This window comes from Vulpes lagopus, chromosome 6, assembly GCF_018345385.1.
Source record: "Vulpes lagopus strain Blue_001 chromosome 6, ASM1834538v1, whole genome shotgun sequence".
NCBI classification, from domain to species: Eukaryota; Metazoa; Chordata; class Mammalia; order Carnivora; family Canidae; genus Vulpes; species Vulpes lagopus.
The window spans coordinates 104,215,252-104,228,627 of record NC_054829.1 but is presented as its reverse complement, the minus strand read 5'-3'; the positions used below and the strand labels follow the sequence as shown (position 1 = coordinate 104,228,627).

General features: G+C 39.6%; 1 protein-coding gene and 1 long non-coding RNA gene across 7 annotated transcripts in view; one reads left to right on the top strand and one right to left on the bottom strand.

Annotated features, from left to right (window-relative positions):
* PAPSS1 (3'-phosphoadenosine 5'-phosphosulfate synthase 1) overlaps nucleotides 1-13,376 on the top strand; it is a 185,037-nt gene that overhangs the window by 74,587 nt on the left and 97,074 nt on the right. The gene's annotated exons all lie outside the window — the stretch shown is intronic.
* Nucleotides 1-13,376, bottom strand: part of LOC121493775 — a 41,892-nt gene that overhangs the window by 27,825 nt on the left and 691 nt on the right. The window contains exons 1-3 of one of the 6 annotated variants that reach the window (XR_005988553.1): nucleotides 10,205-11,935; nucleotides 9,373-9,543; nucleotides 6,962-7,060 (exon numbers count right to left, since the gene is read on the bottom strand). This is a non-coding gene — a long non-coding RNA (uncharacterized LOC121493775). Of the gene's footprint in view, nucleotides 1-3,043; nucleotides 3,103-6,961; nucleotides 7,061-9,372; nucleotides 9,948-10,204; nucleotides 11,936-12,127; nucleotides 12,844-13,376 lie in introns of those variants that run through there. The other 5 variants (XR_005988552.1, XR_005988551.1, XR_005988554.1 and 2 more) reach the window with 5 other exon arrangements.

Here is a 13,376-nt window from a genome sequence, read left to right as displayed (position 1 = left end):
CTGATCAAATTAGATCCTGTCACTTGGGCAGTTTGTGAAAAAATCAGTTAGTTGGGAGAGGTAGAAGTAATAAGAAGCAGAAGTGGAGAATAAAGGAGTTTACATTCTGTGGTGCACTATAGTGCTATTTTTTTTTCTTTTTAAGATTTTATTTCTTTATTTGAGAGAGAGAGAGAACATAAGGACAAGGAAGATGGGAGAGGCAAAGGGAGAGAGAGAAGCAGACTCTCCATTGTGCAGGAAGCCCAGGGTGGGGTTTGATTCCAGGACCCCAAGATCATGACCTGAGCCAAAGGCAGACACTTAACTGATTGAGCCACCTAGTCACCCTTGGTACTATTTCTTTACTTTTTTTTTTTTAATTTTTTTTAAAAATTTATTTATGATAGTCACAGAGAGAGAGAGAGAGGCAGAGACACAGGCAGAGGGAGAAGCAGGCTCCATGCACCGGGAGCCTGATATGGGATTCGATCCCGGGTCTCCAGGATCGCGCCCTGGGCCAAAGGCAGGCGCCAAACCGCTGCGCCACCCAGGGATCCCGGTACTATTTCTTTACTATCCTATTTTGTGTGGCTGCTGAAAACTCCTTCTTTCCCTTTCTTCTCCCATCTTTAGATTAAATCCCACTAAGGTGGCCATCTGTGTACCTATTTCTTACTATCTATTTATTTTATTCCTCAAATTTGTCTATCTTTGGCCACTGGGAGCTCTTTCATTTGGCTCCTTTGACAGACCTACATGAATGTGGTGTTTCATTGTTTTGTTGTTTTTGTTTTTTATTTTTTGTACTTCAAAAACACTCTCACACTTCAAAGCGTTCCAGGCTCACCTTGTATATTTCTTTACTAGTCCTAGAATTAGCCATTTCTTGAAAAAAGTTCTTCCATTGGAAATGGTATTAGAAACCAAGATCTGGACTCACTGCTACTGGGATGCTGTTTCTTTAGAGCCTTCTCAGCTGACAAAGAAACAGGTATATCACTTATGGGTACATACACACATCTATAAATATTTCTATATGTAATATTTCTATATGTAATCATCTGTATCTGTATTAAATTAAACATGAGTTCTTACTAATCCACTAGCAAATTTATGGCTTCCTCCCACCCAACCCCCTTGCTTATGTGACTCTCACTCCAAAGGTAAGAAACTTGGCTCTTACCTTGTGCCACCACTTACTTGTTTAGCATATGTACAGTTGCATCAGAATTGTTAACCTGTCCCCTTATGGAGAATGACTTTATCAATTAGAACAGTGGTTATATGCAGTTCCTTTTCCTTTAGTTTCAGACTCCATGTATTTCCAAATTTACTGTGTACCCTACTCCCCTTTAGAGGCACTATAAGGAAATGAAAAGGATGGAGGAGTAAGTTTAGAGATTAAAATCATTTTAAAGAGGTGCCTGGGTGGCTCAGCTGCTTAAACATCTACCTTTAGCTCAGGTCATCATCTCACGGTCTTGGGATTGAGCCTCATATTGGGTTTTTTGCTCAGCGGGGAATCTGCTTCTCTCTCTCCCTCTGCCCCTTCCCACTGCTCATTCTCTCAAATAAATAAATAAAATCTTTAAAAATAAAATCATTTTAAAGACATGACACACTTTTTAAATTGTCAAGACTAAATTACACTAAGCATATATGTTAAATAGTGAAGCTAAAAAAAAGGCAAAGAAGTTATTACTATAAAAGTAACCACAGAAAAAAGCAACTTCTACTTCTAGGAAGATAAAGTATCAGTGACTGGATCTGATCTCCCACCAGAAACAGCTAACAAAACCCACTAAAATAATATTTGAAAAAATGACTTTCAGACATTGGATACCAGGCAGGGCAGGACAGTGATCCCTGAGAGATTGGGAAATAATGAGATTAATCCTTACAGCTGCCTCAGCTTAATATCTGAGACAGAGTTTCCTGGCCACAGTGCAGGCAGAGTAATCCAGGCAGAAATCTGTGGTCCCGCTGATTTAGGAAGTTGATGCTGGGAGTCAGGAAGACAGGATATAGTACTTAAGAAGACAGAACTACCACAGAGAAAGCTCCAGAGATGGCAGAAAGTGCACTGGGGCAAAGGCAAGTGAGAAAAACTAATATCGAGCAGAGAAAAATACCATCCAAAAGGAGCAAAGGGGAATATGCCCTGAGCTCACAACCAACTGAAAATAGGCTGTGTTCCCACTAGCCAGAGTGGAAATCCTTGGCTTTGGGCAAAGTACTCAAAATGGTATTCTGAGTGGTGGGGCACAATTAGTCATAGGCTAAGGCCTTGAAAGGACCAAACTATTTCTAACTAACCTAACCATGACCCAGAATAAAGCTGAAAAAAAATGTACAGGGCTACAAAAACATGCAGCATGCTACAAGGTAAAATTCACAACATCAGGAGTCTGGTAGGGAGCAGGAAAGGGGCAGGGAAAGAGGAGAATATGACCTAGACTGAGAAAAATGAGTCAATATGATGAGATATAAACACAGAAAACAGAATTTGTAGATAAGGATGTTAAAATGGTTATTTTACATATATTCAAACAAGTAGGGGAAGGATTGCTCATGTGGAATGGAGGCATGGAAGATACATTTTTAAAAAGAGACCCATGTTGGGGTGCCTGGGTAGCTTAGTTGGTTAAATGCCGGCTCTCTCAATTTCTGCTCAGGTCATGATCTCCAGGTCATGAAATTGAGCCCCAAGCTGGGCTCTGTGCTGGACATGGAGCCTGCTTGGGATTCTTTCTCTCTCTTTCCCTCTGCCTCTCCCACTCTCACTTTCTCAAAAGAAAAATATAAAATAAAATGAGACCCATGTTGAACTTCTTGAGATGAAGAATAAAATGTTTGAGATGGAATATATACAGAATTTCCAAAACTCAGTAATAAGAGAACAAACAATTCATTAAAAAAAAAATTTTTTTAAAAATTTATTTATGATAGTCACAGAGAGAGAGAGAGAGAGGGAGGCAGAGACATAGGCAGAGGGAGAAGCAGGCTCCATGCACCGGGAGCCCGATGTGGGATTCGATCCCGGGTCTCCAGGATCGCGCCCTGGGCCAAAGGCAGGCGCCAAACCGCTGCATCACCCAGGGATCCCGAGAACAAACAGTTCTATTAGAAAATGGGCAAAAAGATCTGATCAGATCCTTAACCAAAGAAAATATACAGATAGCAAATAAGCACATGAAAAGATGTTTAACATCATTAGTGATTAGGGAAGTGCAATTTTTTTAAAAAAAAATTTTATTTATTTATTCATGAGAGACACACAGAGAGAGAATAGAGACATAGGCAGAGGGGGAAGCAGGCTCCCTGTGGGGAGCCCGATGCAGGACTCAATCCTGGAACTCTAGGATATGGCCTGAGCCAAAGGCAGATGCTTAACCACTGAGCCACCCAGGCTCCCAGAGAAGTGAAAATTAAAACTATAATGATATACTATTGCATACTATTACAGCGACTAAAATTAAAAAGACCAACCATACCAATCTATTGGTAAGAATGTGGAGCAACTATAATTCTCATACACTGCTAGCAGGAATGTAAAATTGTACCACCATTTACCAATGGTTTTGACTGTTTTTCAAAAAATTATATATATGTCTACCATATGGTGTAGTCATTCCTCTAGTATTGATATGCCTAGGTTTCTTTCCCTGGGTGGGGGGTAGGGGGAGAAAGTATCTGCTCACACAAAGACTTGCATATGAGTGTTCATGGCAATTTTATTTGCAAGAGCCTCAAATTGAAGTTACCCAAATATCCTTCAACAGATAATAAACAAATCACGGCATATCCACATATTGTGAGTTTAACTAAACTACTCCATGATATTGCTGCCTTGGCATCTATTTTGGCTTACCAAGGGACCTGCAGGGACCTTAAACTGACACTAACCCTTCATACAAGCACATACCCTAGATAACAGCCCACAGAGTCACAAGCAAATGTAATGTCCTGATAAGACCTCCCCAACTGCCCCTGTGATCAACAGTCTAACTGGCCTTCCAGGACTTTCCCCTATGTGCCCCTGAGACCCCCCACAGGGGCACCTGGGTGGCTCAGTCAGTTAAGCATCTGTCTTCTACTCAGGTCCTGATCCCAGGGTCCTGGGATTGAGCCAGCTTCTACCTCTCCCTCTGCTCCTCCCCATGCTTGTTCTCTCTCTCTCTCTCTCTCTCTCTCATGAATAAATAAAATCTTTGAAAAAAAAGAAAAAAAGATGAGGGGCATCTGGTGGCTCAGTCGGTAAGCATCTGCCTTCAGCTCAGGTCACGATCTCAGGGTCCTGGGATCCAGCCCTGTGTTGTCAGGCTCCCTGCCCAGTGGGGAGTGTGTTTCTCCCTCTCCTTCTGGCCCTCCTTCCTGCTCATTGTTTCTCTCATAAATAAATAAATAAATAAATAAATAAATAAATAAATAAATAAATAAATAAAATCTTAAAAAAAAAAAATAAAGATGAGACCCCTGTAGAGCTTACCAGAAACTCTGCTCTCTCTGATTTGAATTAATCAATCTGGCCTTAGCCTGGGAACCCCAGAGCATTCCACCTTGGGATCCCAATGAAGGCATTTGCCCCAGGTCCTGCCTCTTTCTCTGCCTGCACCTGGCCTTGTGTGGCCTCTCAAAGTGTGCCATGTACTTCCTCAAGGACCTATGAGTAATAAAGGTCCTTGAGGTTATGAGTAATAATGGTTCTTATTTCTTTTGTGTTCTATTGTTAAGCCAAAATTCACCATCTAGCACCTGTGCTCTACTTAACAAATGTTAATTTAACAAAATCTTAACACTGTACAATGGAATACTAGTCATCAACAAAATGGAATAAACTGTCAACACACACAACAACATGGATGTATTTCATCATAATTATGCTGAAAGAATCTAGGGAAAAGAATATATGCTGTGTTCGGTGTTGCTTCCCATTACTTATTACTCAGCTACTTTAACATACAGAAATTATTAACACAATGTTTTACACAGTAAGGTTCTTACAGATAATTTGTGGGTTTGATTAAATTCTTGTTTTCAGGTACAAGTGACACCTAAATTAAGAACCTAGAATAAGGGGCACCTGGGTGGTCAGTCAGTTAAACATCTGCCTTCAGCTCAGGTCATGATTTCAGGGTCTTGGGACCAAGTCTGGTTCTCTGCTCAGCACAGAGTCTGCTTCTCTCTCCCTCTTCCTCTCAAATAAATAAAATAAATCTTACAAAAAAAGAATCGAGAATAATTTTAGAACTGGAAAATTCCTTGAGATGAATTTATCCAACTGATCCCCTGCTTCACCCCAGAAGTTACATGACTTACCCAAGATTCTGAAGTTAGTAGAAAACCTAGAGCTCTAGCAAGTTGTCTCTATTCACTGTGAAAAGATCTCTTGAATTATGAACAAACCATAATTCTAAAATGTGACAATTTTTAGTAACTCGTCTTATGAAATTCACTATTTGGGGGCTTTTTGTAAGGTAAAAAATAGCAATAACCACCAGAAAATGCTTCAGATGAAATTGGTGATGTTTCAAGGATTTTTCAGCCCTATTTCTCTTGTTCTTTATTCAGTCAAATCCCCTTGCTGAAGATATGTCTTTAGATATCTTCATGTATTTTCTCCATATATGCAAAATGTGAAGAAATGGAATGGCCTTGACCACAGGGGTGATTTTCTCTACAAACTGGCCTCCTGCAAGCCTAGAGACTTGAAGTGACTGGATGAAAGGGAATTTTTCAGAATCTCCAGTGATTCCTTCCAAATGGAAATAAAATATCCCTGTCTGCCTTCCAATCATCCCTTCCATTTCTCAGTTGGTGGGGGTTTAACTAACAATAGAGAGGGTGGGGGGATGAATGGGATGCTCATGTACATTACCTCTGGTTTGTGCAGCAACTTTTAAGTTCTATTCATCTCAGACCACCTTCTGAGACTGATGCTCTGCTACCACCTGGGTGAGTGACTTACAATATGATATTACCAAGCTTTTACATTACCGTTACCCTCTTCTTGAGAATACCTGTGCTCCTGAAAGGGTTAAGATACACTTTGCTCTGGGGTTTCTAATTTTTATAGCTCCTTGGTTTAGCTTAAAATATTTAATGTGCTCTTTACAGTTTTAATGACTGTTGGAATATACAATATGTTATAAGGGTAACTATCTCAGGTATCTAAGAATGCCCATCCATTATTTAGAGCAGTAGTTCTCAGATGGTCCTCTCTCACTAATGGCTTTACCTCACATTTACATGAGAAAATAAAAACCCTCAGTGCAAAGTCTCTCATTATCCCACCTCCTATACCAATGGGCTGGCATCTGTGCCTGTCTTCTCTTTTTACTTTATTTTGCAGGTATTACCTACTCCTCATCAAAGGCCCACCTTCACTTGTGCCCTGGATTCCAACCCTCAAGGATCTCTATCCATCAGTTAATTACCTTTGCTCTTTGTTGGGGTCATTCTCATCAGCATATAATTTGCTCTAGTTTATCCTTTCTTTTAAAAAAATTCTACTGGGATCCCTGGGTGGCGCAGCGGTTTGGTGCCTGCCTTTGGCCCAGGGCGCGATCCTGGAGACCCGGGATCGAATCCCACATCGGGCTCCCGGTGCATGGAGCCTGCTTCTCCCTCCGCCTGTGTCTCTGCCTCTCTCTCTCTGTGACTATCATAAATAAATAAAAAAAAAATTAAAAAAAAAAAAATTAAAAAAAAAAAATAAAAAAATTCTACTTTGGGATGCCTGGGTGGCTCAGCAGTTAAGCGTTTGCCTTCGGCTCAGGGTGTGATCCTGAAGTCCCAGGATCAAGTCCCGCATTGGGCTCTCTGCATGGAGCCTGCTTCTCCCTCTGCTTATGTCTCTGCCTCTCTCTCTCTCTCTCATGAATAATAAATAAATAAATAATAAATAATAAATAATAAATAATAAATAAATAATAAATAATAAATAATAATAAATAAAATCTTAAAAAAAAAATCCTACCTTGATTCTGTATTGGTCTTCAGCTCTATTTCATTTCTCTATTCCTTTTTTTAAGCCAAACATCTTAAGGGTTGTCTCCACATGCTCACTTCGTTTGACCTTGAATTCAAAATTTTAAAAAAGTTTTTTGTACATTTTTGTCAAAATGATATATCTAAATAGTTTAGACTGAAATGATTCCATAAGGAATTTTAAGACAAAGAACAAATCCCTCATCATCTTCATCTCCTTTCCCAATTTTCCTTCCCTAGAGGCAACGACTCTTAAGTCTTTCAGGTAAATCTTTTGGTACATATTTCCATATCTTAAAATAATAGGTGTATTGCTACTTTTGGTCTTTAAGCTTTAGGCAATATCTATGGGTTTCTCACCTTGGAAAATGAAGATTTATTTCTCTTTCTTCTTCTGTCACCATCACACATGTGTGTATATTACTATGACCAAGTATGTGTGATTTAGAGCTGAGCCATGCCAACAAGCACATGAGAAAATGCTCCGCATCACTTGCCATCAGGGAAATACAAATCAAAACCATAATAAGATACCACCTCACACCAGTGAGAATGGGGAAAATTAACAAGGCAGGAAACCACAAATGTTGGAGAGGATGTGGAGAAAGGGGAACCCTCCTACACTGTTGTGGGAATGTGAACTGGTGCAGCCACTCTGGAAAACTGTGTGGAGGTTCCTCAAAGAGTTAAAAATAGATCTGCCCTACGACCCAGCAATTGCACTGCTGGGGATTTACCCCAAAGATACAGATGCAATGAAACACCAGGACACCTGCACCCCGATGTTTCTAGCAGCAATGTCCACAATAGTCAAACTGTGGAAGGAGCCTCGGTGTCCATCGAAAGATGAATGGATAAAGAAGATGTGGTTTATGTATACAATGGAATATTACTCAGCCATTAGAAATGACAAATGCCCACCATTTGCTTCAACGTGGATGGAACTGGAGGGTATTATGCTGAGTGAAATGTCAATTGGAGAAGGACAAACATTATATGGTCTCATTCATTTGGGGAATATAAAAAATAGTGAAAGGGAATAAAGGGGGAAGGAGAAAAAAATGAGTGGGAAATATCAGAAAGGGAGACAGAACATGAGAGACTCCTAACTCTGGGAAACGAACTAGGGGTGGGAGAAGGGGAGGTGGGCGGGGGTGGTGGGGGTGACTGGGTGACGGGCACTGAGTGGGGGCACTTGATGGGATGAGCACTGGGTGTTATTCTATATGTTGGCAAATTGAACACCAATAAAAAAAATAAATTTATAAAAAAAAATTGCTGAGCCATGTAGGAAAACATCCTTCCTTTCTACCATGATAGTTTTACTCTGAAGATAGTTTCTATTTTTCCTTTCCTTTGTGTGTGTGTGTGTGTGTGTGTGTGTGTTTGTGTGTGGTTCTCTTTGTGGAGTTCTTTATTGTTCTCTTCTTAAAAATAAGTAACCTCTTATGTAAAAAAGAAGAGAGACATATATCCTTGCTCTTTTTTTTTTTTAAAGAATACTCATAAGAGGTTATAGCAAACACTTCTGGTGCTGCATGCATATCCTTTCAGCCCCTACTATTGTGGAACATATCATCCTTTCACTTGTGAATATACCTCTATTTCTTCGCATAAAGGCTTTCTTTGGAACCAGTGCCCTCTCTACTTGCATGAATTGCAATCCAAAATTACCAGGGAATGAACACTCCACTCCCTAGGAATAGTCCTTGAATAATGACTATTATTCGAAGGGAAGCGGTATAAATATCCCAGCTTTCTCCTCTCAGATATGTTTTTTTAAATTTTTTTTTAAATTTTATTTATTTTATGATAGGCACACAGTGAGAGAGAGAGAAGCAGAGACATAGGCAGAGGGAGAAGCAGGCTCCATGCACTGGGAGCCCGACATGGGATTCGATCCCGGGTCTCCAGGATTGTGCCCCGGGCCAAAGGCAGGCGCCAAACCGCTGTGCCACCCAGGGATCCCTCAGATATGTTTTGAAGCATATATTCAACACTTTCTCAGAGTTACTCAGTGGGATTAAGCTCCAGTTACTTACAATGGCTGCTTTATTGACTTCCTTCATGTTCCTGTATCATGTTCCCACTTTACTAATGGTGTTTCCTGGGCTCACCTCCCAAATAAATGACTTGTAATCATATTCTTTCCATGCCCTACTTCTTGAACAACACAAATTAGGACAATTAGTGCTGAGGATTTCTCATTATATCACATTTAAGGTACATGATATCCGGTATACCAGTTTTAGAAGATGCTAAAATCGCTAAGTGGGTACAGGTGGTATCAGCCTCATCCCTCCATTGTAAAATTCTCTTTCCTACCTCTATTAGAGTTTTCCAGAGAAACAGAACCAATAGTATAGATAGATGGAGATTTATTATAAGGAATTGGCTCACGTGATCATGGAGGCTGAGAAGTCTCAAGATCTGCAGTCAGCAAGCTGGAGAAGGGCTGATGGTAGTTTCACTCCAAGTTCCAAAGCCTGAGAGTCAGAAGAGCTGATGGCATAAGTTCCAGTCTGAAAGATAGCAGGCTTGAGATCAAAGAGCCAATGTTTCAGTTCAAGTCTGAAGGCAGGAAAAGACCAATGTCTCAGCTCAAAGAAGTAAGGCAGGAGTCCCCTCTTACTTGCAGAAGAGTCATCTTTTTGTTCTAATCATGCCTTTGAATGATTGGATGAGGCGTACCCACTTTAGAGAGTAATTTAACTTAGTCTATTGATTCAAATGTTAATCTCATCCAGCAAAACTCTCACAGACTCACCCAGTATAATGTTTAACCAAATATCTGGGCTCTCTGTGAGCCATTCAGGTTGATACATAAAATTAACCATCACACTATCTTTCACCTAATACTTTCAGTAGACATTAATGATTATTGCCTATATTAATTACCTCATCAGGTGTTTAAAATAGTGATTTTTATTTATTCATTTTTTTAAAGATTTGTTTTATTTATTCATGAGACACACAGAGGCAGAGACATAGGCAGAGGGAGAAGCAGGCTCTCTATGGGGAGCCTGACGCGGGATTTGATCCCAGGACCCTGGGATCATGACCTGAGCCAAAGGCAGATGCTCAACCACTGAGCCACCCATATGCCCCTAAAATGGTGATTTTTCTTTCCTTTCCTTTTCCTTCCTTCTTTCCTTTCTCTTTAATTTAAATTTTAGGTTAACATACAGTGCAATATTGGTTTCTGGAGTAGAATTCATGATTCATCACTTACCTACAATAGCCAGGGCTCATCAAAACAAGTGCCTTCCTTGCTACCCATCAAAAATGGTAATTTTTAAGTTCCAACAATCCTTCTGCATTTATTAGTTAAAATTTTATCAGTATGAACTATTCTTCATCAACTATTTGATTACCCGGAGATATAGTTTGTTTGGAAAGGGTGTGATAAATGTGTCCTTTTTGATGACTTACTTTTCTAAATAGTTATGACTAATATAACCTCAAACTCCGTTTCAGTTGCCTGAATCATTTTCAGTATGGTCATCTCTATCAGATGCTCTATTAATTTTGTCTTCCTAAACAAGGCTCTCCAAGGGCCTTCTGACTTCTTGGAGACCCTTCTGATTGAGTATCCTCCAGACCCAGTACATGGTAGTCATCCCTAGATCTTCCTTCACCATCAACCTGGGAATTCCTTTTCAGCTGTCTCCTCTGTGGAAACTCCTGTTTTCTAAATGCCATGTCTTCCTTTTTCCATTTAAGTGGAGCATATCCTCCAATAATTTCTTGAGAAAGGGTGTATGTAACTCCAAATTTCAGGTTGGAAATTCTTTTGGAACTCTAAAGATATTGTTCTATTGGCCTTCTAGCTCTCAGTGTTTTTCTCGGTACCCTCAATTTATTTTCATTCCTGATTCTTTGCTTTTGAAATCTCCTCCTGGGAAGCTTGTAGGATTTCCAAACAACAGTGCTGTGTTTTGTATGTTCAATTTTTATGTGCTGAGCTGGACATTTGGGGAGAGACTCAAGTCCTTCACTTCTAGGAAATTTTCTTGAATAATTTCCTTGGTTATTTCCTCCTGCGATTTTTCTCTTCTGGAATTCCTAATATTTGGATGTTGGGTTTCCTGGACTGTTTTTTCTTTAAAAATTCCACTTCTGTTTTGGGGAATTTTTTGCTCTGCATTCTGCGAGATACCTTCACCTTTTCTTCCACTCCTGCTATCTTGCTTTTAATTTCCAAGAGCCTCATTTTAGTTCTGAATACTTATGGCATTGCCATTTCATTGACACATCTTTCAATATGTAGCTCTAATTTTAGAGCTACCTAGGTTTAGAGCTATTATTACCAAAAAATTGTCAGCTTTTAATATCAAGAATCCAGGGACTCTTCAAAATCCTTGCTATATACATTAAAAATTCTCCATGTGAAAAAAAAATTCTCTATGCAAGTCAGTGGTTAAATTTCCATATATTTCAATTGTCGAATAGTTCTCTTAAGTTTTCTTTTAATCTTTAGTTCTTCATTAGTTTTTTTCCCCCTTTAATTGAATTATTTAAGAATCAGTTCACTATGATGTAGGCTTTTCCACAATTTGAATTTGGCTACTTGCATATATAGTGATTTTACATCTTCCTCTTTTCTCTGCATTAACTATAAGCTGGCAATTAGACCTGAAAGCTTGGTTAGAATCAGGTGATTGTGAGGGGCATTAATACTACAGGAGGCAAAAAATCATGAGGAGGCAAAAAAGTTCTGATGTTCTTTATTTCCATGATGTTAGCAGCCATGAGCATCATTGTCTTTATCCATTATTTCATTAGAAGGTAAAGATGGTGATATTATAATCTTTCCTTCTTTATTTATTAGCTATATTTCTACAAGGAAAACTTCTCATCGATTTTTAAAAAGATTTTATTTGAGAGAGAGAGAGAGAGAGACAGCAGAGCAAGAGGGAGGAGTAGAGGGAGAAGCAGACTCCCCACTGAGCAGAGAGCCTAATGCGGGGCTCCATCCCAGGACTCCAGATCATAACCTGAGCTGAAAACAAATGTTTTAATGACTGAGCCACCCAGGCACTCCCTTCTTATCCATTTTTTAAAAAAAGATTTATTTATTTATTTATTTAAGGGAGAGAGAGAGAGAGAGAGAGAGAGAGAGAGAGAGAGAAAATGAGAGCACAAGCAGGAGGGGCAGAGGGAGAGGGAGAGAGAATCTCAAGTGACTGTGCTCAGCACAGAACCGGACATGGGCCTTGATCTCAAAACCCTGAGATCATGACCTGAGCTGAAAAATGTGCCACCCAGGGGCCCCCTCATCAATTTTTTCATTATCTGACTTACAGATAATGCAGAGAAAGCAGGGTAAATGTTTCTTTCCTTTTATTTATATTTTCAAAATGAGTTGGTTCCTTAGCATCCTCCAAGGATGACAATGAGTTCTCTTTTAATCATCAATATCATATCAACATCTACATTTAAAGATAATTTGTTTTAATACCCTATAGCTATTATCCCTTTAGAGCTCTAATCTAATTGTGCCATCTTTGACACGAGAAAACTTCTTGAAGTTGGCTTCTGAGTTCTTTCGACATAATCCTGTGGTTTTTGTTTGTTTAATTCCAGTCTTTTTTTGTAATTTCCTTGTTTTTGGTTGCTGATGCCTGGAATCATGATTTTGAACTGAGAGTATCAATGCAAACTCATGATGTATTTTGACCCTAAAAATGTCTTTCATTGGAAAAGCTCAGAAATGTGGACTGAGAAGCAATAAGCACAACTAGAAGCCCAGATTGTGATTTCTTTATATCATTTCCCTCTGAATGCCATTTCCGAGGACTTCTTGGAGAGACAGCTGATTCCAAATGTGGTGCTGTGTTCTCATTTGAACTTCCAAGTTCATTCCTGTTACTGGCAAAATCGAGAAGTATACTGAAATTCAGTACTACATGCAGACTTCAACTTAAACATTCCCTAGGAAAAGCTATAGGGAACTACTGGCATTTTACATGGCCAAGTAAACAAGGTCAGATTTCTATTTTAGTAATGGAGTGTATGACACAGGTGTGGGCAGCAGTTGCACAGGTGGGAGGATGCCTAGTTAAGGGGATTGGTTGTGATTCATCTTGGATATGGGGAAGGCCTAATAAAAGACATTAACAGTAGGGGAAATAAATATTTATTGATTTGCTAATTTGCTAGTTATTAAAAAAAGCAATGGCTTTTAGGTCTTAGTGATTGAAGATGGTGTGCGTGTGGTGTGAGGTGGAAAAAACTGGGTTAAGGAGGAGCAGAGATTCAAACAACTATTTCTGTGCCACGGGGAAGCTGTGGAAAACCCTTCGCGTAATGGGAGGGGAGCGAGAACTCGTGGAGGATGCTCCCCCCCACCCCAGCCCATTTTCCTATGAACTAGCCCTGTGATAATTGGGTGGATTTGAAAA